At 36.8% G+C, this 22859-nt stretch overlaps 2 long non-coding RNA genes across 2 annotated transcripts in view; one reads left to right on the forward strand and one right to left on the reverse strand.

Annotated features, from left to right (window-relative positions):
* LOC147655973 (uncharacterized) overlaps positions 1–13196 on the forward strand; it is a 35283-nt gene extending 22087 nt beyond the window's left edge. Inside the window, exons 3-4 of the long non-coding RNA XR_015279500.1 lie at positions 7055–7192; positions 10036–13196. This is a non-coding gene — a long non-coding RNA (uncharacterized LOC147655973). The remainder of the gene's footprint in view (positions 1–7054; positions 7193–10035) is intronic.
* LOC111924069 (uncharacterized) lies at positions 13190–18931 on the reverse strand. The gene is made up of 3 exons (XR_002861437.2): positions 18537–18931; positions 16466–16541; positions 13190–14663 (listed from the first exon to the last, which is right to left on the reverse strand). It is a non-coding gene; the product is annotated as an uncharacterized LOC111924069 (long non-coding RNA).
* Between the last annotated feature and the right edge of the window lie 3928 nt (positions 18932–22859).

Raw genomic sequence — 22859 nt, forward strand, 5'->3', positions numbered from 1 at the left:
TTTAAGTCTATACAAACTTGGTGTTTTTTAACATTTGTGAACCATATAAAACAATTTTGATGAATTTTGGTTTAATGCAGGTATAAGAAAGCACCAAAGGAGATTTTGTATAAAACTGACAATTCTTTAACTATGCTCAAGATGTATTTTTCCTTCCATTTCTGTACCTGTTGGTACAGTATAATTGCAATACTTCCACCCTGGAGGATAAATCAGAAGATCATGACAGTACAATTGGAAGCAGTCAGGCTTCTTCCACAGATTGATATGTTTTGCTTCACTCACTCTAGTCCCCCTGCTGCTTTCCTGCTTTTATCTCCAGATTTTCTTAGTCTGATCACTTCAGCCCATACATTGTGAGTGAGTGATGTCAGTGGCGTGCCTCATGCATAGAAACCTTGTAGCAGCCAGTGAAACACAACTTGACAACATTCCTCAGGTTTTTCTCTACGCCCCATCTTGTGAAAGACAAAATAGTTACATTAGCCACACCTTGAGGCTGGAAATGCCAGCAGTAAAATGCATGTTATTCTGAAGACTTAAAAAACTCTTTTAAGCTTTGGAATAGTTTAAATCCCTTATGAAGAATAGTGTTAAAAGGAATCTATGGAATTATTCAGCAAATTCATTCCCATGGTACATTAAGTAACAAAACACTAAACACTATGTGCCAGGTAATCATGAGTCATCAAGTTACTGAACAATACAAAAATTACTGGTAGACAGACCAGTCATTTTGGAAAGTGACACCATATTCTTTGCCAGCCTAGATCAATTACAAAATAATATCCATTAGCTTAAGCAATCTTTAAAATGATTGGGCAGGACATGAACAGGCTATCTGATCAAAATAAATACTCTAAGCAGCTATCCTTACTTGTTATTAATATGGGTGAAGTTTATTCAGTAGTGATAAATTGATATTGACTTTTAAATAGGTTAACCAGTAAGTGGCATTAGAAGATGAGTGTATTCCCCATAATTTCTACATTTATAAATTTCCTTTATTGCCTTTTTTTCCCTTTATCATAATTTGTTTAACACTCATCACTGGTAATGGTCAGGTGTGAGTAACTAGAAGACAGCACTAAGAGAATGGTAAGTATGGTTAAATGCATGGAGCATTTCAGTATAACAGTGTGCTTAATAATGCAAAAGAGATGATGGATAAATTGCTGAAAAGCTTTAGAATTATAAGTATGAAGAATATTAATAGGATATAATTTTATTTCTCCACCAAGCACTAGAGATCATTGAATGAAGCTACTGCAAAGTATCAAATTTAAAAAATAAACTGCTTTTCCAGACCACATGAGGCTGATACAAAATCCCATGTTTCTAGGAAGTTTGCAGTTTAGTATTAAAAAGAAAAAGAAGGGGTAAATCAGTAATTGCTAAGACTTGAAGCTGCAAGAATTCAGCACTCCTGGGAAGTGTGTCACAAGCTGTTTTCAGGTTTTTATGTCTTGCCCAGGGTACCTGTAAGTGGTAACTGCCATGGGATGGATCCTGAGCTAGAGCATGTTCTGCTCATACTCAGCAGAACAGTTTTGTGTTTGCTTACAGACCCACGCACTGCACTACTACACTCACAGGGCATTGAACAGACAGAAATTGTAATGACACTAAATTAGACATGTGTTAGACTGTTGGCCTATTGTATTTATCCTGTCTGGAATTATGGCCAAAATTACTTCTTTCAGAAGCTGAGCAGAAGAGTCCAAATTTTTTGTTACCTGATGATGAAGAGCAGTAAAGTCACAACTCAAGTAAGATCTGTGTTAAGCAGCCCCAGTTCATACCAAAGATAAACACTTCATTGTAGGCCTGCAGGGGAGGATGGTTAAGCATCACTGAGTACAACACAGTTAGGAAAAATGGAAAATAGCAGGTGTATATATCATCTTTTTCCTGAACTTAATCACGCAGCTGATTCAAGCAGATTGTAGCAGAAGTGGCTCTTCCAGAGGCACTGAGGATGGAAACAGCAGGAAAGTGTTTTTTAAGAGAAAGTCAAGAAAGATAACCTTTGCTGAAAAGTCACTGGAAGTGAAAAGGCACGGAGAGAGCAATAAGACATGACAAGTTCAGATCATATGCAACTTTTTAAGAAGTTAAATTGCTTTTCTATGGCATTTCATGGGCATGAGTCACTCGTTTCATGATACATGAGTGCATCTTTGTGAGCAGAAGGTAGGAGATTCTAGAGAAACAGCACTGTCTGGAACTATCCCACATCTCAAACCAAAATCAAGATAATCAGATTTCAGTGAGAAGCCAATGCTAGAACCATTTTTATTTGCCCAGCTGACTTTTGTTTTTAAGTCAAGTACACATTGACTTTAAGGTTTAGCCCCTTGAATAGTTATGTACTTACATAATTACATAAACAAAACTATATTTTTAATAAGAGGGGAATGAAATATAATAAATATATTTCATTAATAAATATAATCAAATATGGAATATTAATTTTTATAAAACACACGTAACAGAAAGTTAACATACAAGATACCAATAATCACCTGATACAGGACTTTAGTCTAAAATTATTCATTTCCAGTCACCTGTTGTAGACAACGGTAATACGGTTGTTTCCTTTTTTCTGTGTCAACTATTCTGTTAAGATTTAAGTAATGTGAATAGCTTGAAAAATTTAATTTGCCAACCTGGGCTAACTCACTTTGCTAAATTTACTCACTAATACAATGAAATTGAATAAAAGATCACCCACCCATGTTAATGTTAAACAGCATATCAGAGCCAGACTAGAGCAGCGTCAACGTTGATTCGTGCTTAAGATAATGAAATTTGAAAGTCTAAAAATGATAGGGTTGTTTATAGCAAGTTCATCACTGTAAAATAATTGCATCCAAGTTCCCATAAACATAAAAGAGAGATTTTCTGCTGCAGCTGGTTGAAAGGATGGTTTGATTAAGGAATATAGATAACATTTACAGCTTCAGAAGAACTTCAAAAGACTATCAGAGAAATCAGGGAATTTAAAAGACAGAATACAATTTCCAAACTTAAAAGCATTATTTTTCCTCAGACATCTAATTTAGATTATATACCAGAAGCCTATAATAAACCTCCCACAAAGAAATAATAGCACACTGAACACACTATGGTTGTTCAACACCCCATTTAAATACAATTACTGGTCCTTTGCCAGAAGCCAGGAAACATGTCTTTCCATAGCAACAGTAAGAGAAAGGTCAGGATAATATTTTTGCAGCAAAGCCTTTCCTTAAGAAGGATTTGGGATTACACTGTGGATTACATGCTTTTGAAATACGGTACTTCTAAGTTAAAATACACCTGGATCATCTCTCCCTGTCCCTTGGGATTAATTCTATTGGTTTGGAACACCTACACCTGCCTCCTTATGTACCATTCCCCCACAGTATTTAGTCAGAACACAGTTGCTTCAATTGCTACTTTAGCAAGTGTGTAAAAGAGAAACTGTAAATGTTTTTGCTAATTCCTTGAGAGCATAGCTCAGGATGTATTTAATTAAAAGCAGTGAACTGAGCTAATCTACCCAGTTAATTTCATTGGATCTGGTCTAGTAAGCAACCTTTTAGATACCAGAATATTTAAAGGATAATGTATTGTTGTTTTTTCTCCTTTTTTAAAAATCTTTTAAGAGTGTGTTTAGTACTGTTGGCCTGTTAATAAAATTTAATAGATTCTTTGCTAGCGTTGTTTTACATTCTGCTAGGAGCTAGTTAACTATTGTGTATAACTGGTAAACTACTGGCATCTGGTTTTGAGGATTAAGCTTGCAAAAACATATGCAGATGAGTCACTTTGGTCATGTGAATTATTCCATTCAACTTGAGTTAAATGCTTTGAATCATGGTCTCCCTCAGAATCACAATCCAGGGAGAACAATGCTACAAGTGCAGCAAAACAGCTAAAATGGATCAGGTGCCAGGCATAACTGACAGCTTTTAAAAAGTCAACATATCTTTTAGAAGCTCAATAGTTTGTGGGAATGACTTGAATATTTAAGAGTTTTTAATAGCCCCTTAAGAAAGGAAAAAAATTGCAGAAAGGGAAAAGTCTTCACTAGATTCCATGCAGACACATGAAGAGCTGTTATTTTGTGAAGTCACTATATTATCCTGTTTGCTTGAGGGTATAAATATTTATGGAATCATAAGCATAGTAATCTATTAATCTAATTTGTGGGGGAAACCCTTGCACATTAAAGCCTGGAACTTGTTACCACAAAGGTTATCTTGAACATTCGCACTCTTTCAGGAACATACTTTGGATTGGAATTCACTGGGCTAGGATAGATAACCAGATTATCATCAAGTCCAAGGATTATAAAAATCACATATGACCCTCAGAGGCTGGAGAAACTCAGGATTTTGCTTCATAGCCTGGAGACACCCTTGTTTTGGACAATGAACTAGGGAAGAAGGCTGGTGGCTTTGCTTTCTGCATTTTGGTCCTTGAGCCAAGCTCAGCTCCAAACACAAGATACAAGCTGGACAGGGAAAGGATATTTCATAGAAATGTACTGTTAATGCAAAATATAACACTTTTTATGAGAATAGTAATGCTTATATTACATTCTTCTTATTGTCAGGAAAAAAAAGAGTACTCAAAAGAAAATGGCAAAAGAGTTTTCTTTACCTGCTTCACACTGAGTTTATTTTGTTTGGCTTTTTGTTTCTGTTTGAAAAAACCCAATAAATTCTATGAATTCTCATGAATTCAGATAATTCTATGAATTATTTAAAAATTTATCAGAGCTATCTTGAAGGCTAGACTGAGCTGAGGAAAGAAACCCAGGAGAAGTCTCACAAAAGAGTTCCTACTGGGTTTTTTTTCTGTATGTCACAGAAGAGCCCGTTGATCTCAACACAATTTGGAGCACAAGTGAAGCAAACTTAAGGAACAGCATATTTAATTAAAGGGAGCATTCACAGTAAAACTGCACTATGCTTGAATGAACCTCTTGATCTCCTTCAGAAAATCATATTATCCTGTCATTCGTATGAGAATGAATCTTCTCCCCCACTATTTTTACCTTTTTTGGATTGGACAGGGATGCTCAGGATTGTGTGGGGGATTTGAAAGAGTTCCCGCATGCAGTAGCCAAAGGACTGGTTATCACAGCATCAATGTGGTTGTAAAAATTGTCCAAGATCATCAAGTTCCACTTTGATTGAACACCACCATGTCCACTAAGCCACATTGCAAAACCCCACATCCACTTGTTTTTTGATCGCTTCCAGGGATGGTGACTCCACCCCTTTCCTTGGAAGCCCATTCAATGCTTATGCACTCTTGCAGTGGAGATTCTTTTCCTATTATCCAACCTGAAGCTCTCCTGGCACAGCTTGAGGCCACTTCCCCTTGTTCTATCGCTGGCTGCCTGGCAGAAGTGGCTGAGCCCACCTAACATCCCCTCCTTTCAGGGACTTGTAGGGAGCCATAAGGTCTCACCTGAGCCTCCTCTTCTCCAGGCTGAGCAACCTCAGCTCCCTTAGCTGCTCCTCACAGGATCTGTCTTCCAGACCCTTCACCCCTTCTACTGTCCTCTGGACAGATCTGTCCTTAAGTGAGGGGCCCAAAACCCAAAAAAAGGGTTCAAGGTGTGCTAGCCTTGGCATGTGTCATGTTGTCCTTTTTGGAGTTACCATTCCACCTACCCAGGCTCGCTCAACACCATCAACTTGTGAGGGGACACCCCTCTGAACCTTGGGCATCAGAGGAGCGGCTTGGCAGAAGAGACTGCAGTGACAATGGAGGAGGCAGGAGTCAGGCCCTCCTGACGGCCACAGTCCAAGGTTTATTGAGTCCTCACAGGGACCTCTGACCTCAGGGGTGCTGCTCCAGGAGAGCCCCCGAAGCAGGGATGACAGCAACTTAAACCTGGGGGAGGAACCAGGGGAGGGGAGAGATCTAAAACCAATGGGAAACAAAGGGGGAGTGTGAAGGGATCAGAGGGACATTGCAAAGGGTCAGTGAGGAAGGTTCAGGGAGGAACCTCCTCTGTCTCTGCCCTATCACTCGACCACCCTCCCTGAACTTTCTAGAAGCTGGGAGGAGTAGCCAAGTGACAGACAGAGCCCAGAGGGGAGGAACAGGGAACATTCAGGAACAAGAGGCAGGTAAAAGGGTGGATTGACAACTGGGGTAGGAGGGTACAACTTGGGTTAAACTAATAACAAAAACAAAGGGGAGAGGGGAACGAACCATTAACATAAAGTGATGGGGAGTAAAATTAATAACACAATGCAAGAGGTGCGAGCAATAAGTCAAAGCATATTTTCACTGACAGCAGTCTGCTAGAGCAAAGCATGGTGTGGCAACAGCTGACAGACAAATGTTTCACATTTGAATCCTACTTTGTGCCCCAAAGTACTGCTTTGATTTTATTTGGTTGTTGTTGTTTTTATTTTTTTTTATAGAAATTTTGAGGAAGAATCTTGTATATTAACGATATGCTAAAAGAGACAATTTAGGAAGACTAAGAATTTGAAATTTTTTTCAAATGTCTTTCTAGATCAGTATTTCATTAAAATTTATTTTCCTAATAGTCCAATTTCAGCATCATTTTCCAATCCAGAGCACAATTTTGCTATAAAAAATTCTGATTGCACAACACTACAGATCTAAATTCCTACTGATTTCTGTATGTGTATATTTTTAACAATAATGCAGCCAGATTAATGACATCATAACCATAGCTAAAAATGGCCACTGTCCACATAAGTCTGGGAATGAAGGCATTTCAAAGAAAGAAGTCTGTGAGGTAATGGGGCCAGGATTTTACAACTTCTACTTCAGGATATCTTCAGTATGTTAATTGCCAAATTTGCTGTCTAACAATGACTCTACTTGTGTTTTACAGTGTTTGTGTTTTAAATGTACAAATCCTAAATGCTTTCAAGAGAAAAAATAGTCTTTTTTTTTTTTTTTTTTTCCAAATCTTCTCATGAATTTGTTCCTGCTTACTTTGAAAACAATAATATCTTTGTCCCCATCTCTCTCAGTTCTTCTCTGCAGTAGACAATTGTTCTCTCCACAGTTCTTTCCAGGTGGCACAGTGGGAAACGTTACTAATTCCTTAGAAGTAGAAGAATGAAGCAGAAGATCAGCTGATGTATAGAGTGGGCATAATGTATATATTTGAGTGGAGCAGCACTGGAAAGCTACTATATTTTTAGTGAGTATATGCAAGTCACTTCCCCCAGATCATGCACCTTTAGTAAGTTTCTAGCAAAAAAATCACAAAATGTTTGTTATTTGAAAATACGAGTCATTATATAAAATGAATGAATCTATAGATATGAGATAGCATTAGGAAAAAATATCTGCATTTTCAATAAAGGAAGTTACCTATATTTTAAAAAAATAATCCATGTCTCTGAAAGTCTTTATGTATGTACATATTTGCATGTGTGTGTGTGGTGTGTCCATGGCTCCAAAACTTTTATGATATGTTTTAACAGGAAGTTATAAAATAAGCTTGATTTTGTTGTTATTTTATTTTCTTTGACAGTTTTCTGACTATATTTTATATTATTTTTCTACTGCCTCTTTCTCAGTTTCCCACAGCATGTATCTCATATGATGCTATCTTTTCTCACAGATTCCTTGCCCTTAGTTCAAAAGTTTCCTGGGATAGGGCAAATGTTATTATGGCATGTAAAAATGGCAGTTTGATAGAGTAAGAAGTCATTTAATTCTAAATAGAGATTCTAAATCAATTCCATAAATATGAAGACTAATAATATGAGAGGTTAGATTCAATTTTAAATTAATTCCAAAATCTTCAACTCAAACTTTAAATCAGTTCAGTCTAACAGCTTGTGAAAAGCTGGAGTGCTTTTAATTTCAGTGCAATGAATGGCACTCAATATCTCCCAATCTCCCAGTCTAGTGTGGGCCCATAATATTGAAATCATCTGAGAAACCTTTTGCTTCCAGTGGCATTGGAATGAGGCTGAATGTAAGATTCAAAATGAATAATACTTGACAGTCCTTGTGATTGCCCTCATTTCTCTGTAAAAAAAAAAAGGAATACTTTGAGTATATTAATTTATAACTCTAAAAAAAAAGGGAAAAATAGATCAAACCTGGCTTTTATAAAATACCTATTGTTTATTCAAAGTCTCAAGCAAATCAGCAAGCTTTAACAGCAGCAAGCTCAAATCAGTGAGAGTTTTGCTGTGAGTTGCTGGTCCAAGGCTACACTGCTGGATCCACAGTAAATACTGCAGCCTCAGGCATTCTTGCTTCCACACCTGCAGCAGAAGCACAGTCCAAAGGAAACTGCTTGCACTAAACCTAAAAGATTTGGATAGCACCAACTCATTTAAAAGAGAATTATGTCAGTAGAGCAACATCTCCCTAACCCTGGCATAGCAGCCTGTTTTGACAACGATGTTAATTCACCTTGTGCCCTCTCCCTCCTAGTAAATCTGTGCTGCCAAGAAAATCCTTTATCACATACTTAGAGATCTAATTTGTCTTAAAAAATCATTCCAAAACAGGTATTTTTTACATTTTTTATATTTTCAAATATTTATATTTGCACAAACCTCTCATTTGTCTCCTGTGGTATGTCTAACCTTGAGCAGAATTCAGTTTTTAAGTTGTTCTAATTTTTTGTTCAAAAGAAAGCATGAGGTAACTTTTCTTAGTATGTCAAGCCATCATGCTATCCCACCAAGTAAAACTATAAGAAAAAGAAAGAAATACATATTTATCTGTCAGTGTTAATAATGATGGCTATTGCTATTCTTAATTAATAAAACTTAACATTTAATTTAATAACACACACACAGCAGCAGTCTTGTTTATTGAATTTAAAGCAAAATACTATAGAGGCATATTCTGAAATTATTTACACGCTATCATTTCTGTCTCTGATTTTGATACAGGTTTAATGAGAATGGTTTTAACACGAGATTTTCAGTTAAATTGCACAAAATTACTGTTTTATCATACAAAAAAATAGCATGCATTTTCTAGTATTTATAACACGATGTTTAGCTTGGTCTATTAAAAGCAGTGAATTTCTACATGAAGATGGACCACCAAAATTCTGATGCTTTGTTAAATCAAGTCCACAGGGACCCTTTAGCAAATCTTATCATTGTCTTCTGTCTTGTCCAACACTGTGGACACTGTAAAAGTGCCAGGGAAAAGAAGAATTTCTTGACCTCATTAGTCACCCCTTTTTCAGGATAGTGACATTCGGTCATACAGCTGAGATCAGAGGGTTTGGAAAATAATCCCCACATCTTATCTTCTAATTCTTCCATGCACCCCTTCTCTGCCAGCTGCTGGTGCACAGGGACGTGATATAAAGTCTGTTCCATCTGCAACTAGTGCAGGGAAGTAGGAGATTCTGCAGAATGTAGAAGCTGGTCCTGAGAATTAGGTGTCCAGTCTGTGGTCTTCTGAATTTTACCGTGAGTCTGGTCCTCTGAATTCAATACCCATTGGTGTTTGCAGTTCACTGGGTGCCCTCTGAAGCACATGATCTGGAAGAAAGCCTGTTCATGCACTCATTGCAGATGAATGAGTCTCATGAAGTGATGATCAGGAGATTCACTTCCAAAGTATGCCTCTAATCTGGACCAGACACACTAGAAGTGACCATTCACAGACACCCAAGGAAGAGTTTGTCCTGCGTAAGAAAGCAGTGGGGATAATTTTGATGTGGTCTGAAAATGAAAGCATCCCCAAAACTCTGATCATCTTATGTATAACATGAGGGATGGATACTGGATTCAGTTTCCAGATCTGCTACTGATTTACCACCCCCATTGTCACCAGCAGGCAGTAAAAAGTTCACGGGGATGCTGACACAGTCAAATCTCTGTAAGTATTCCCTTGTTGAAGCCATGGTTTTTCTGCTCCTTACATCTGACTTGGTATTAAAGTCATGCTAATTTCTAGTTCTGTATAAGAAATACCGAAGGAAAAAATAGCCCTTTATTCTTTTTCTCTCTGTCTTGTAACATGTATGGTGACACAAGCATATGTTATTTTTTACAGGCTGTAGCTAAACTGCACACAAGCATGGACAACTCATTCTGACCAGTCCAGGTGGAATCAATGAAAGATGAGGGAAAACAGAGATCAGCTTAATTAATCTAAGGCCTTACATATTAACTATAACAGATTTGGCAGTGTTAAGAGTACGTCTTTGTTTCCTTAGGAATGTTTCTTGAGTCCTTACTCAAGAAAAAGTGGGTTTTTTCAGTTTTTGAATATTTGAGGAAGGTGATTAATCAAGAATTTCTGGTGTTTCTTTGAAACACATTTTTTACTTGAGGAGAACAATAAATGTATCTCATATTTTCCCACCAGAGTGATCTTCATCTTTGTTATCAGTAATTAAAACATCTTGTTTCAAATTGAGTTTCTGATTTCAAGCTTGTATTGAACATAAAGAAAATTGTCAGTAACACAGCTTATTTCTTTATATAACCAGAAAAAGAGAGAGTGACAGATACAGGATATGGGAATGCAGCAAGGCAAGTTGTGGATCACAGAAGTATACCTACAGTTATAAAAGTTACACCAATTGTATATTTTTAACAACTTGTCCTTTTTTTCTTAAAACAGTTGAGCTATTAATCTAATGCAGGCAGTTAGTCACAACATTTTTTTCAGTTCCTTTACTCTTGACATCCACATTTCTAGAGTGGGTATTTGTCTATAGCAGTGAAGTTCTCTTGCTGGCAGTATTATCAAAGATTCCAAGAAGTGCTCAATCTTTATTTAAATTCAGTAAATCAGGACAATTCCCTAAGCCCATTTTAAAATACAATTTGGAAATTTATCAATGAAATAACTTGGGTACTAATTTTCTCTCTGATTTTGAAGTCTTTTGACAGAGTTTTTTTTTCTGTAATGTCTTGCACAACAACAGCTGAGATAAATGTAACAAGCACTGACTAAATCTTTCATTAAAGATACATTACAACTTTTTAATTTAAGACCAGCAAATTTAATGTTTGTTGGTAGCAACTTTGACAGATGAAATACTGACATTCACGTCATTGGACTTCAGCAGTAGCGGTATAAAAACTCACAGGGCATTGAGGACTGGAAGCCTTTGAATTCTGCCAGTTTTCTACATTGGCATGTAAACATTAAACACACATCCAGGGGGGATCCCAGAAACAACTTTTCTATCACGATGCACAGTTAATACAACTGTGTATGTCAATTAATCTCTCATCATCTCTTACTGGGTTAGATGTTTTGTAGTCTCTAATGGAGGCTGCAAGCACAACCAAAATCCAGAGCATCATAAAACATACAAAACTACTGTCTTGTATAACATGTAATCAATGTTTATTAGTGGCCTTGATTGGGTTTGCAAAGGCTGATAACTAGGAACAAGAGCACCTGTGGCACTATTCCCTAAAAGAGCTCAGAATGACATTTTTATAGTCTACTCCACCCGTGGCTTAATAGTTATGAAACCTAGAGAAAATGTCGTGGACATTTGTACCTAAAATATAACTCCAAGGAATGGGAAGTTTTTGGAATTGGAGTTGGTCTGCAGACCAGAGGATTTGCCTGGCAGATGTAACTTAAACTGGATCTCTGGCCTGTGTAGTCATGACTGGCCATGCTGGTGAGGGACACTGAACCAGCTGAGCAGGGGAGCTGCTGTTCAATCAGGAGATAGAATTTTGCTATCTGTTTATCTTACATACAACTTTTTGCTTCGAGTCAGGTGGTTAAGGGTTCAACCTTGTGTGTTAGTCAATATAGCTTTGTTTTGGTGTTACACCTAGAGCTGGGAGTCAGGGAGAACCAGAGTTAAACTGCATGTTTCATCTGCCAGAAGCAGAGAAAGCAAACCAGCTTGCACATTCACGTCTCCTGCAGGGCGTGCACCCAGAGACACAGCTAGGAATGTCTCCCAGGAATGGAGAGTTCTCCCTGCCAAGCTGCAAGGATTGGTGGTGACTGCAGGAGTACACATGCCTTCTGTGTTCTTGGAAACACTTAAATAGCCCAACCACATAAAGCTAGAGTTTGTAATACAGCTTTATCCCATATGCAGATGAAGGCATTGCAAATGAGTGACCATTCTGTCTCCAGTACCAACTTGCTAAAATACAAATGGAATAAGCTATAAAACACAAATGTACAAATGTTAAGTTTTCCAGAATCTTCCTTTCTCTCTGTTCATTCTCTGCTATGTGGTAACAGTTTACTAACTACACCTTCCCTAAGTGATGCACTCATATTCTCATTTTGTCCTAAATAATATACTCTATATTCATGCTTTTCTCACAAAACCACAGCATGTAAGTCTCCTTTCCAAGTGCTTCTGCCCATGTTGTTTCATCTTCATCAAATTTCCCTGTCAGCATCAAATATTAACATGCCTTCATTCCCTTTCTTTGCTTTTACTTTTGTGACCCTTCAGTTCTTTAAGTCCTCTTCAAATTCCATCAAATTAGTAAGCCAAATCCCTGTTAGTTTTAGCAGGAATTCATCAGGACCTAGCAAAGTGCTCATTTTACCTCACCTTTTGATTTCTATCTCATTTTTGTTTGCAAACTTCCTCCCAGCCATTTTACTTAATCCAGAAACCATTCTCTAGTCCAGGTCAATTTGTATTTCACTGTCACACGACCATAACACTTTGCTGGTCCCAATAATGCTGGGCACAAAGCTGTTATAAACTGACAAGACACCTTTATCAGAGAGGTATCCCTCTCTGACAAAAAGGTGAAATGGTTCTGACCTGTGTGCACTGCCAGGGATTAGAGAAGAATCTCACTCAGGGCTCTGAGCTGGTGAGGATTCAAAAGAATCCCCAGAGGAGCACAGATAGCACAGGCAGTTCACACCTCACTAGAAGACTAAATAGATTTGTGAGATCTTTTTCTATGTTAATTCATTCACCAAAAATACAATTGAAAATTTTAATCAAATTCAGGAAATATGTTTTTGTGAGAAAAGCTGTTCTTCCAGCCCTGGAACTAACTCATCACAAACTGTTTGCTTCAACAGGATACAGCCATCAGATTGGCCAAATGAGAGTCAGAAACAACCCTTATTCTTCATCTACTCTTCTTCAGAAGTAAATTGCTTAACTCAACTTATTTCTTTAATTTTCTAAGGCAAGATTTTAATTTTTAATGTCAAAATCCAGTATTATTTGGATATTTTTAAGGTAATAGAAGGCTTCTTAAGATAAAACAAAGTTTATTTATAATTTCATTACACTGAATGGCATATTTGATTACAATTTAGATTTTTATTTCAAGTGAGATGTTAGTCCCTAAATGAAGTCAGTTATGTTTCTTAAACAAACCAAAGCATTGGTTCTTTTATTCCATGAAGAAGTACCTATAAAGGTGAAGAATCAAGTGGACCTTACACAATTTACATATGTGAAAGCTGATTTCCATTACAATTTCCTCTCACCCCACTGTCAAAATCCTTGTCAAAAACTCCCTATACTTCTCCCTTTCCCTTTCCTTTTCTTTCTCTCAGATGCCCAAGACTTCTCTACATCTACATTTTACAAATCTAAACTTTTATTTGCATCTTTCTAAATAAAGTAGCCTCCTTTTGAGAAAGGAAAAGTTGCAACCTTCATAAGTCATAGAAGAAATAGTAGCGAAAATGAGATCTTCCAGGAAGTTCTGAGTTTGTTGTTTTCCAAACATGTCATGAGTTTAGTACCTTCAAAGAGACTAGCCCAGTGCATCTTCCTGCTGACGTGGTGCTGTTTGAGGCAGGATGAAGGAGTGAAATATCCCAGTGCTGCTTGCTGCCTGGTACACCTGCAATCAATTACCATTGCTGTTCTGCTGTGAAAAGCCCAAATGCCTGGCTTAGCTGGGAAGATAACGGCATGGTTTGTGTGTGGCTGTCCATCAGACCACATTATAAATCTCTGAGCAGCAGTTCTATTGCACTGAAATAAATTTCCCCTTTTTAAAATTCTAAACATAGTAGGTAAGAGTATGGTTTCCCTTAACCACATGGGGTTGTTCAATACATTTCAGTATATTGAAATATAGAAAAGAAGATGAAATATTATTTCATTGCATGAACAAAAACTAGCACAAGTAATGGTGGTCACATTTTGAGGAAGCATATTAACAGCAAAGCTGGTCTCACATCTTTTAAGTCAAAATAGTTTGACTCAAGCTATGCTCAGAAGGGAGACCTTCAGGGGAAAAGGCAATACCCAAATACTTGCGTACTAAAAGAAATGGTGTGAGTGACTCAGGATTTGTCATGCCTTCTGAGCAGCAGAACACTTCCCATGAGGTATTTATTATACTGATGGAGAGACAGGCCTTGGATGACACACAGGGTGTGAGCTTCTAGTGCCTGACAATGATTTCAGAAATGTTGGCACAGTTTGGTCCTCCTGGGCAAATTGGGGTGTGTGGAGGTTTGGGGGGGTGGCAGTGGTTTGTATGGAAGCAGCTGGCTTTGCTGAGTGATGATAAACTAATTATATTCTAAAGTGGCAAAGTGGTCTCGTGGCCTTCAGCCTGTTATATTTCATACCAAGCAGGCCATTCTGCAGGAAAGAGAAGAAATATTTAGCAGAGCTCTGTGTACTCCACTGAGGCTTTGTCCATTGCTGGGTGCTCAGCAGGCTTGAAACGGTCTTGGAGGTTCATCTCACCCTGCACCACAATACACAAATGTGAAATTGCTGGGTTAAAAACGTAATTAAAGAAGAGGCACCTAGGGACAATAAGGACAGGGATTCCTACTCTAAGGTGATCAAAATAAACTGCACTCTTACTGAGGCCTCTTACTGAGAAGAGAGGGATTGCTATTTTTTACAAATTATTTTAGGTATTATCATGATATCATATTAGAAACTCATGTCACTTGTATTATTACTATTAATTACTATTACTATTACTATTACTATTACTATTACTATTACTATTCCAAGATTTTTTAAATTAGCTTTTTGTAAGTTCCTGAATCATAAAAAGGGCTAAAAACTTATAAGGGTGTTTGTCTGGAAGTTAGTACAGATTGCAAAGGAAATACCTTGGTTATCCACATTTTTTTCATGGAAAGATATTCTATGATGCCTTTTTTAGCTAGAGCATAGCCTGAGCAGAGTTTCTCAACCTGTTATAATTAAAGAATTATCTGACATCTGGAAAAAAAAAAAAAACCAAACATTTAATAGCTTAAGTATTGCAGTAATGTTTTTCAATTTGCAGTTGATGTTCTTTCTTGGTAACAAAATAGAAACTAAGTTAAAATATAACATAGTTTATTGCTTGTGTTTTCCATCAAATTGTTTTGTTTCCTGTCTTGCATAACTGGAAAAGCATCTATTTAAAAATACACACATTTTCTTCTGTTTTCTTTTCTGGTGTTTTGCTGACTACCAAGGCTGTTTTGACCACCAATTCACAGTGTCATACAGACTTCATTTATCCTCAACCACTGTGTATTTTTATTTCTATTTATTATTTCTTTCAAAGTGATATTTAGATTCTATAATGCAGGGCTCTATTTGAATATATATAAAATGAAAGGAATTTCTAAACAGATCAGTTGCAACTTGGACAGGCAGACAGAAATAAATTTCCATGAATTTTCCAAAATAATAATATTGGAGGATAGTAATAGGAAGCACAATAACAGAAACAGATTTAAACCACTTGCTAAAAGTCCCTGAAAGAGAGACAAAACAAGGAATATTCAGAACTGCCTGGGCTGGGTGGACCCAAGCCAGGAAAGCTTCAAAACTGAGAGATGATATTTCCATCAGTGCTAATGCACCTTGCTGAGAAGCTCATTATCCTCAGAGCAATACAACTGCATTGCTCTTGGGTCTCAAGGTAATGTGTCTCCCCAGCACTGCATTATTTTTTGTGGACGTGCAGCCTTGGTTTGGCACTAGTCCAAGGATTTCTTCTTGACACAGCATTTTCTGAAATATATACAAGTCCACAATAAGGCTCTAAATGTGCTATAAAGTTCATTGTAAGGGGGGGTTGAGCCTTATCCACAAAATCATCCATCTTCTGATGACGCACTAGGTTCATTTTATCGGGTACTCAATGTAGGACACAAATATCAGATCAGATGGTAATTTCTCACCACAGTTTCTTGATGTAATAGTACCCTACAAAAAAAACAAAAAAAAAAAACAAGGAAAGAAAAACACCTTGTGACCTTGATCAGTTCCTTGCATATATGTTTGTAAATGGAGAAAAAATTTCTCTCCATCAAAATAAAAAACCCCTTAACCAAGGAGAGTGTAGAAATGAAGCAGAGGAAAGCAGGTCCTCAAGAATTTTGATATAATAGTGTTCTTCTGTCCATGAATGTCTAGATAACTTTGGAAATAAATTTAAAAGCCAACATAGTGCTGTAAATGTAGGATGTAAATGTAAGGAAGTAATAATGAAATCTCTGGCAAGACTTCACTTATACTGTGCTCAGGAATACTTACCACATCATAAAAATCTGGTTTCTTTTAAATGTGGTGAGAAGGAAAAAGAGTTGATCCTAGTAATAAAAGTTATGAACTGTGAAGACAAGAACAGAAAAGTTCTCATTCTGAAACAGTCACAGAAAAGGCAAGTAACTGAGACACAAATAGAAAGCGATGAAATTCACCAAAAGGAATATTTTAGATATACTCGGGAGACTTAAAGACATTTCCCCAATTTTACTAATTCTTCCCTTTTTTTATTTGCTATGATAAATAACACAACTGTCTGCTTTACTCTGGGAGAATTTTACTGAATAATGCACCTACAGGCTACAGAGAGTCCCTGTTCCAGTTTTGCTTCTCACTTGCAAACTGGAGTTTAAGTACAACTTCAGATTATCCAGAAATACCAAGTGGCTGAATGCTGGACTGCAAGTGAGCAAATCACAATGAAAAACAAAGGTACTGTGCTCACTGTGAGTGCAGAAGAGTAGAGATGCTATCAGTAAAGACATCTCCTGAGAAGAACATAAACTAAAGTCCATTTTCTTTTTTTATTCTATAAAAGTTACTTGGGAGACAGTTGCGACAGTTTTCTATAAAACACAGATAGGAGGCCAAATTTTGATGTCCTTGACTTTGGCATGATTGACTTATTTGGGTATATTTTTGTTCCTTCACTTTGATTTATGGCAAGACAGTAGAGAACACCTGAAAAGAGGGGTTTTATAGGACAAGTAGAAAATTAAGAAACTATCTTTAGTTTTTAAAAAAGCTGCAAATGGCTTGTTTTGCAAAAAGGTTATATTCACTCATCGTAGTAAAAGAAAACCCAACAAAATCAGAAATCTCAGACATCAAGCTATGTTTGGCAAATATAAAGGATTCAGCTATTACATCTTCCTTTCCTCTTTCCTGTCCTCACTTCACTCCCAGTGACCTTCGTGCCTCATTGTCTCAGAATTTTGCAGGTGTTTACACTGTCCACACCTTGTAGCACCAGGGTGCTCTTTTTTTATGGTAGCCACGTTAACCTCTGGTTGGAAATGAGCTCCTGCTAACCCTTATGGATGCCCTAGCAGCATGTCCCAGAGAAAAGCTGGGCAGGGAATTAATCCTCAGCCCTTTAACTGTCCAACCTCATGTCTTTGCTAGGCCCTTGCTGGAGATGGGGTCTGTGCACTCCAATTTTTTCCACTAGTCCTTGGAGTTAAGCCATGCTGCCAAAGTCTGGATGTTCCCACTGACTGTGTGTGAAAATGCAGTGTTGCTCATGCAGCATTGTATCCTGTATTTCACAGTCACTAGAAACCCAGGTCTTTCTGTTGAGTGTGGCATGTGCCTGAGCAAAACTTTCTAATCGAATTCTACAGGCAGGGGATGATTTCTTACTTAGAAATATGTTTATTAACAGATGTCAATTCCAGCCATTTCAATCCCTCATGTTGAGGAAATAAATATGCATTTTGTGCATGATGGGTGGAGAGAGTACATCAAAAGAAAAATAGCATCATGAAAAGAAAAAAGAAGAAAATAGGAAAAAAAGTCATGGTAAGCTAGTTATTGAAAATGCCATGAAACCAAAAATAAAACACAGAAATATATTATTTTAGTATGCACTGGCAGTAGTAGTGAAACATGAGAATTACGTTCTGCATACTGTTTTGAAAACAGAGGTATTGAAACTATTGTAGCAGAAACATTGTGAGGGCCTTCTCGTGCTGTAATTAATTCTAAACAAAATGGCTTTTTACTTGTCACATGATGGATTTTATTACAAAATAACTCAAACCTAGAACTCCAAATACTGATATTCTTATCAGCAGAATTGAATTGCTAAGTAGACTAAAATGGTCATATATAAGCAACCCCCATCCCCCTGCTGATGTAAATAGGGTTAGCTCCATGCAAAGCTTCCAAGCTGTGTGTTATACTGCCTTGCTTATTTCTTGCCTCTTAATCCAGTGGTATTCACAAAAATTCATCACATTTAATGGGTTTTTTTTAACTTTTAAACACCACAATGACTAAGAAGTCTAAATCTTTGTTGCTACATTCCCAGAGGTTATTCCAGTACAAAAATTCTTACCTTTCCTGGTTTTCTCTTCAGCTCAATTCCTTCCCTGATTTTAGATAACAGGGACAGACTCTGCTTCTGCTTGCTCCTGTCTTCACACCAGTTCTTCCAGCACATTAACTCTTGAAGGAAAGATTTAAGATTTTTGTCGTAGAGTTCACTACGGCATAATTTCTGTGAGTAGAAGTGTATGCAAAATTGAGCAGGATTTTAACTGGAATGAATATGGGGTCTGCCTCCTGATTTACCCATCAGGTTATTTTTGAGTGCCATGAATCCTGAATATCTAATCTGGCAGGTCCCCTGCGTGAGGAGCACAGTAACATATTGACCAGGGACTGGATAAGATGTTGTACAGTTAGAAGCCCCAAGAGTCAATGAATGGATTTTTATCAGTATAGTCAGGCTTTGGATTCTGCCTGAAAACTGAGGAGAGGGAGGGAGTGGGTAGAATTTTCCTATTTGCAGAATTCAGCTGTTGGGGAGAAAGTGTAATTTTTCAAGAACAGAAGGTGTGGGTGCTACTTCAGAAGTACAGCTGTGAGGAGGAAATATGCTGTGAAATACTTATATTAAGATATCTCATGCAAATGATACACGTGGGTCCAGTGTCTGAGAAACACTGTAGATGTGATTATGTAGAAAATCCATTTGAATTGACTTCTTACAGACCAGTTCCAAATGAACAGCCAATTTAATGTAAATTAAGACTGTGACATCACCTTTATATATGAGTACTCTTTCTTAATATGGAAAGCAATATTTTACTGTTTCAGGTAGATTAATAACTTTGTAGATATAGTACAAGCTTCCCAGATGTCTTCTATCAATGAACAGTCTTCTGTCATGTCCATATTCCCTCTCAATGGCAGGGATACAAATGCACAAACACACTGAAAACACAAAGTATTAAAATAGCCTGAAATCACAAGTATCTATTCTTTTGTACTATCTAAAGATGTTCCCTCTGAGACAAAAAAGGTCTGAAACAAGTCTGAGCAACCACTCCTTGCTATTCTAGAGACTGGGAAAGCTATTGTACCTATAATTCTTTGCAGACTGCAATATTTTTAATGACAATATGTAAACCCCGTTCCTGTGACTGGCTGCACTTCTATGACTCTCACTGCCAAAATGTGAAAACTATTTCATGGATTCAAGAGCATATATTTCTCCACATGAACGCAGAATTTCCCAGACAGACAAGCAAAATCTACCTGAGTGTCATCATTGTTCATAACTTTGCTATAAAATGTAATAACAAATTTGTATAATAAATCATTAATATCATGCTCTGGTGTTTGATATAAAGGATGGGTTTTCAGTTACATCATTGATGTACTATTTTCTTTTTAATGTCTCAAGCTTACTCCACTTTCTAATGCAGTAGGAAGAAATCACAGTAATTTTAGCTAGGTTTCCATTTCAAGCCTGCCTGAGCTCCCTGCACTTAAATTCAATGCCAGCTTTTTCCCACAAATACATTCTGTTAAAGAAGAGAGCTAAAATTCACAGAGCTGTCAAGTAAGATATCCATTAAGATAGTAATATGGCAGTGTTCAAACTTCGACATTACAGCATTAAATCTCAAAGGAATTCACTTTTTATTGAGAAACAAGACAGGAAGGAGTGCATGATGCAGGGGGGTGGGAGACGGGATAAGAATATGGAACAATATGATGGCAAAATAGAAAGCACAGATTGAGGTACCACGAGGAATCTGAATTCCTCAACTAAGACTTGTCTATGAGATTTTTAGCATATGATATGCAGTTTTAATTAAATTATGGCCCAGAGTCAGAGAAGAAAGCCAAGGGCCCAGGTTTTTATTTCATTTTTAGAACAGAGATCTTATCTTCTACAATATTTCATGAACTTCTAATTAAATATGGATTTATGGTTTTAAAGTACCTGGAAATGCAGCATGACTTTTAGGATTCATGCTTAGCTGGACTCAGAGCAGTGCTGTCGAAGAGTGAAATTCCAGCCCTTCTTCACTGGGTCAGATAGATGTGGGTAAGGTGTTATGAAAAGAGTTTAGCTTGAGCACTGTGTGCAAAAAATGTTACTATACTTCAGAGCAACAAAAAGAAAAGTGTCACTTTGTGTGCAAACATATTCAACAAAACTTTTCTTGTGCTTGATTATGGTAGCGGGGCACAATTTTATACAAACCTACTAAGTACTGCCAAACGTGCTATTTCAATCTGATGGTTATTTCTTTGCTGTGCCTGCCAAATCCTACGTTTTTTTGGCAAATCTAATTGCACTTCTTTCACACCCCATCACACTATTTCAAACAAATACATTATCTCTTCTATTTAAAAAGTATAATATTCCTTTTCCAATAGAAAATTTTCTCCAAACAGTTTTACTCATGGTGATGATTTATTATTTAATATATTTCCAGTATGTTTACAGAGTGTAGGCTGTGAATACTGGGGAAAATGAATATCAGCACCTGTTTTGTTGTGTTCATATAAGAATAAAATATGAAAAAAATTAATAAAGTGTGTTAGCTGAGGCTCTTGATATTACAATGGGTAGATAACTTCTTGAAGGTCAGCTTCTTCTAAAAACTTCTTTAAAATTCTCACAGGATGAAGGGTTATGGTGCTCTAGTTAACAAAGAAGTGCTTGTAATAACTGAATCTGAATATATATATATATATATATATATATATATATATATATGCATAAACTAACAAATTCAGGAAGTGAGACCCTAACATGAAACCTTCCAAGACAGATTTACTCAGTAAAACTCAGGTGCTGTCTTAGAACTGAAGGAGGTTTGTGCTTGCTTAGGACAAATGTCTGCTGCATGTGTATGCTATACTTTCAGAATCATCAGAAATATGGGAGTTTCTTGTGGGGGCAATGTGCTGAAATATTTGTCAGCAGGATGTATGGCTGTTACGGTAAGTTAGAAATGGTTCTTATTTTTTTCAGTGATTTCTGAGTAGAGATTCATAGTATATGACTACTTAATTTCATATCATTCTGCAGAAACAGCTGTGACTTAAGACTGTCAGAAGCTTGAAATAAAAACAACAATAATAATTAAAAAATTTAAAGTACCAAGACTCTTCTCAATAATAAATACATTTATATTGATGGAATATGCTGATGTCTTTCTCTGCCTGTATTCTCTTTGTGGAAAAAAAACCCAAAAAACAGTTCAAAATAGTGTTCCTCAAAGGAGAGTCCTGGTATGAATTCACCAACTTCCAAACTACACCATCACAAGTAAGAGGAGAATCAGTCATGATGCTCTACTGCTGCTTGTTTTCATTGATTCTTGGAATTTAATCACATTTCAGCTGTTGTTTCTCTGAGATGATTTCAAAACCCATTGAATTAAATTGTATTACACCAAGAGACTGATCTTTTTTTTCACTGCAAGTGCACTCAAAACCCAATTTTTATGTCTTAGAAAGATAGAAGTATTTTCTGGTGTCATCTAGTTTAAATGGCTTTTTTTGAATGCTCCTTTGAAAATTAGGTCTGTAAATCTGTTTTGAAATTCAGAATCCATCAAAATCTCTCTCCTGTGAAATTACTGTTTCTCCTTGAAGCTTTCCATCCTCAGTGAAAAGGTTTCCATTTGACTTCTTTAACAAGTAACTTACAACCACTACTATTTCACAGAAACATTTTTATTTTTGAAAGTGCAAATTCAGTTTGTAATATTACTAATTAGGTAAAAAATTTATAATGTAAGCATTAAAACACACTCTATTAGGGGCTACCCAAACAAGTTGGGACCTTATTCTACACATCCAGTCATAAATCCACAGTGCCTTGTGGCTTGAACAACAAATACAAAACTGGAATTTGTACAGATACACTCTTCAAAATGCAGACTAAGATTTTGAAAATAAAATAGTTAGAATTTGTCTAAATACAGAGCAGTAAAAAGTGCACAAATCCTCCACCTTTGATCATTACATATTTGTGAAATAAATTTGTAGCTACATTTATACTCATGAATTTCCAGCCAACATCTGAGATACGCTATTTTCCTTCAGTTACGCATCTGAAGTGAACATTTAAACTCACATTCAAGCATTTGTCAGAACAGAAGTCTTAGTCCTCTATCACAGATCTGTTCTGGAAATGATATTTCACTGAAGAAAGTGAAAAGTTTTTCCATCTAATTGTCCCCAGCATTTCCTCTGACAGTTGGATAATTAATGTTCTTTTGTCCTGTAGAAAATCTCTTCAGTCACCGAAGTGTAGACATTGACAGCCACAAGTGGCCAAGATCAAACCTCTCAAACTCCTTGCCAGTGATCTGTAGTTACTAAGTCTGCCCATGAGTCCATTGCAGTG

Source organism: Cyanistes caeruleus, chromosome 1 (genome assembly GCF_971803275.1).
Source record: "Cyanistes caeruleus chromosome 1, bCyaCae1.hap1.1, whole genome shotgun sequence".
NCBI lineage: Eukaryota > Metazoa > Chordata > Aves > Passeriformes > Paridae > Cyanistes > Cyanistes caeruleus.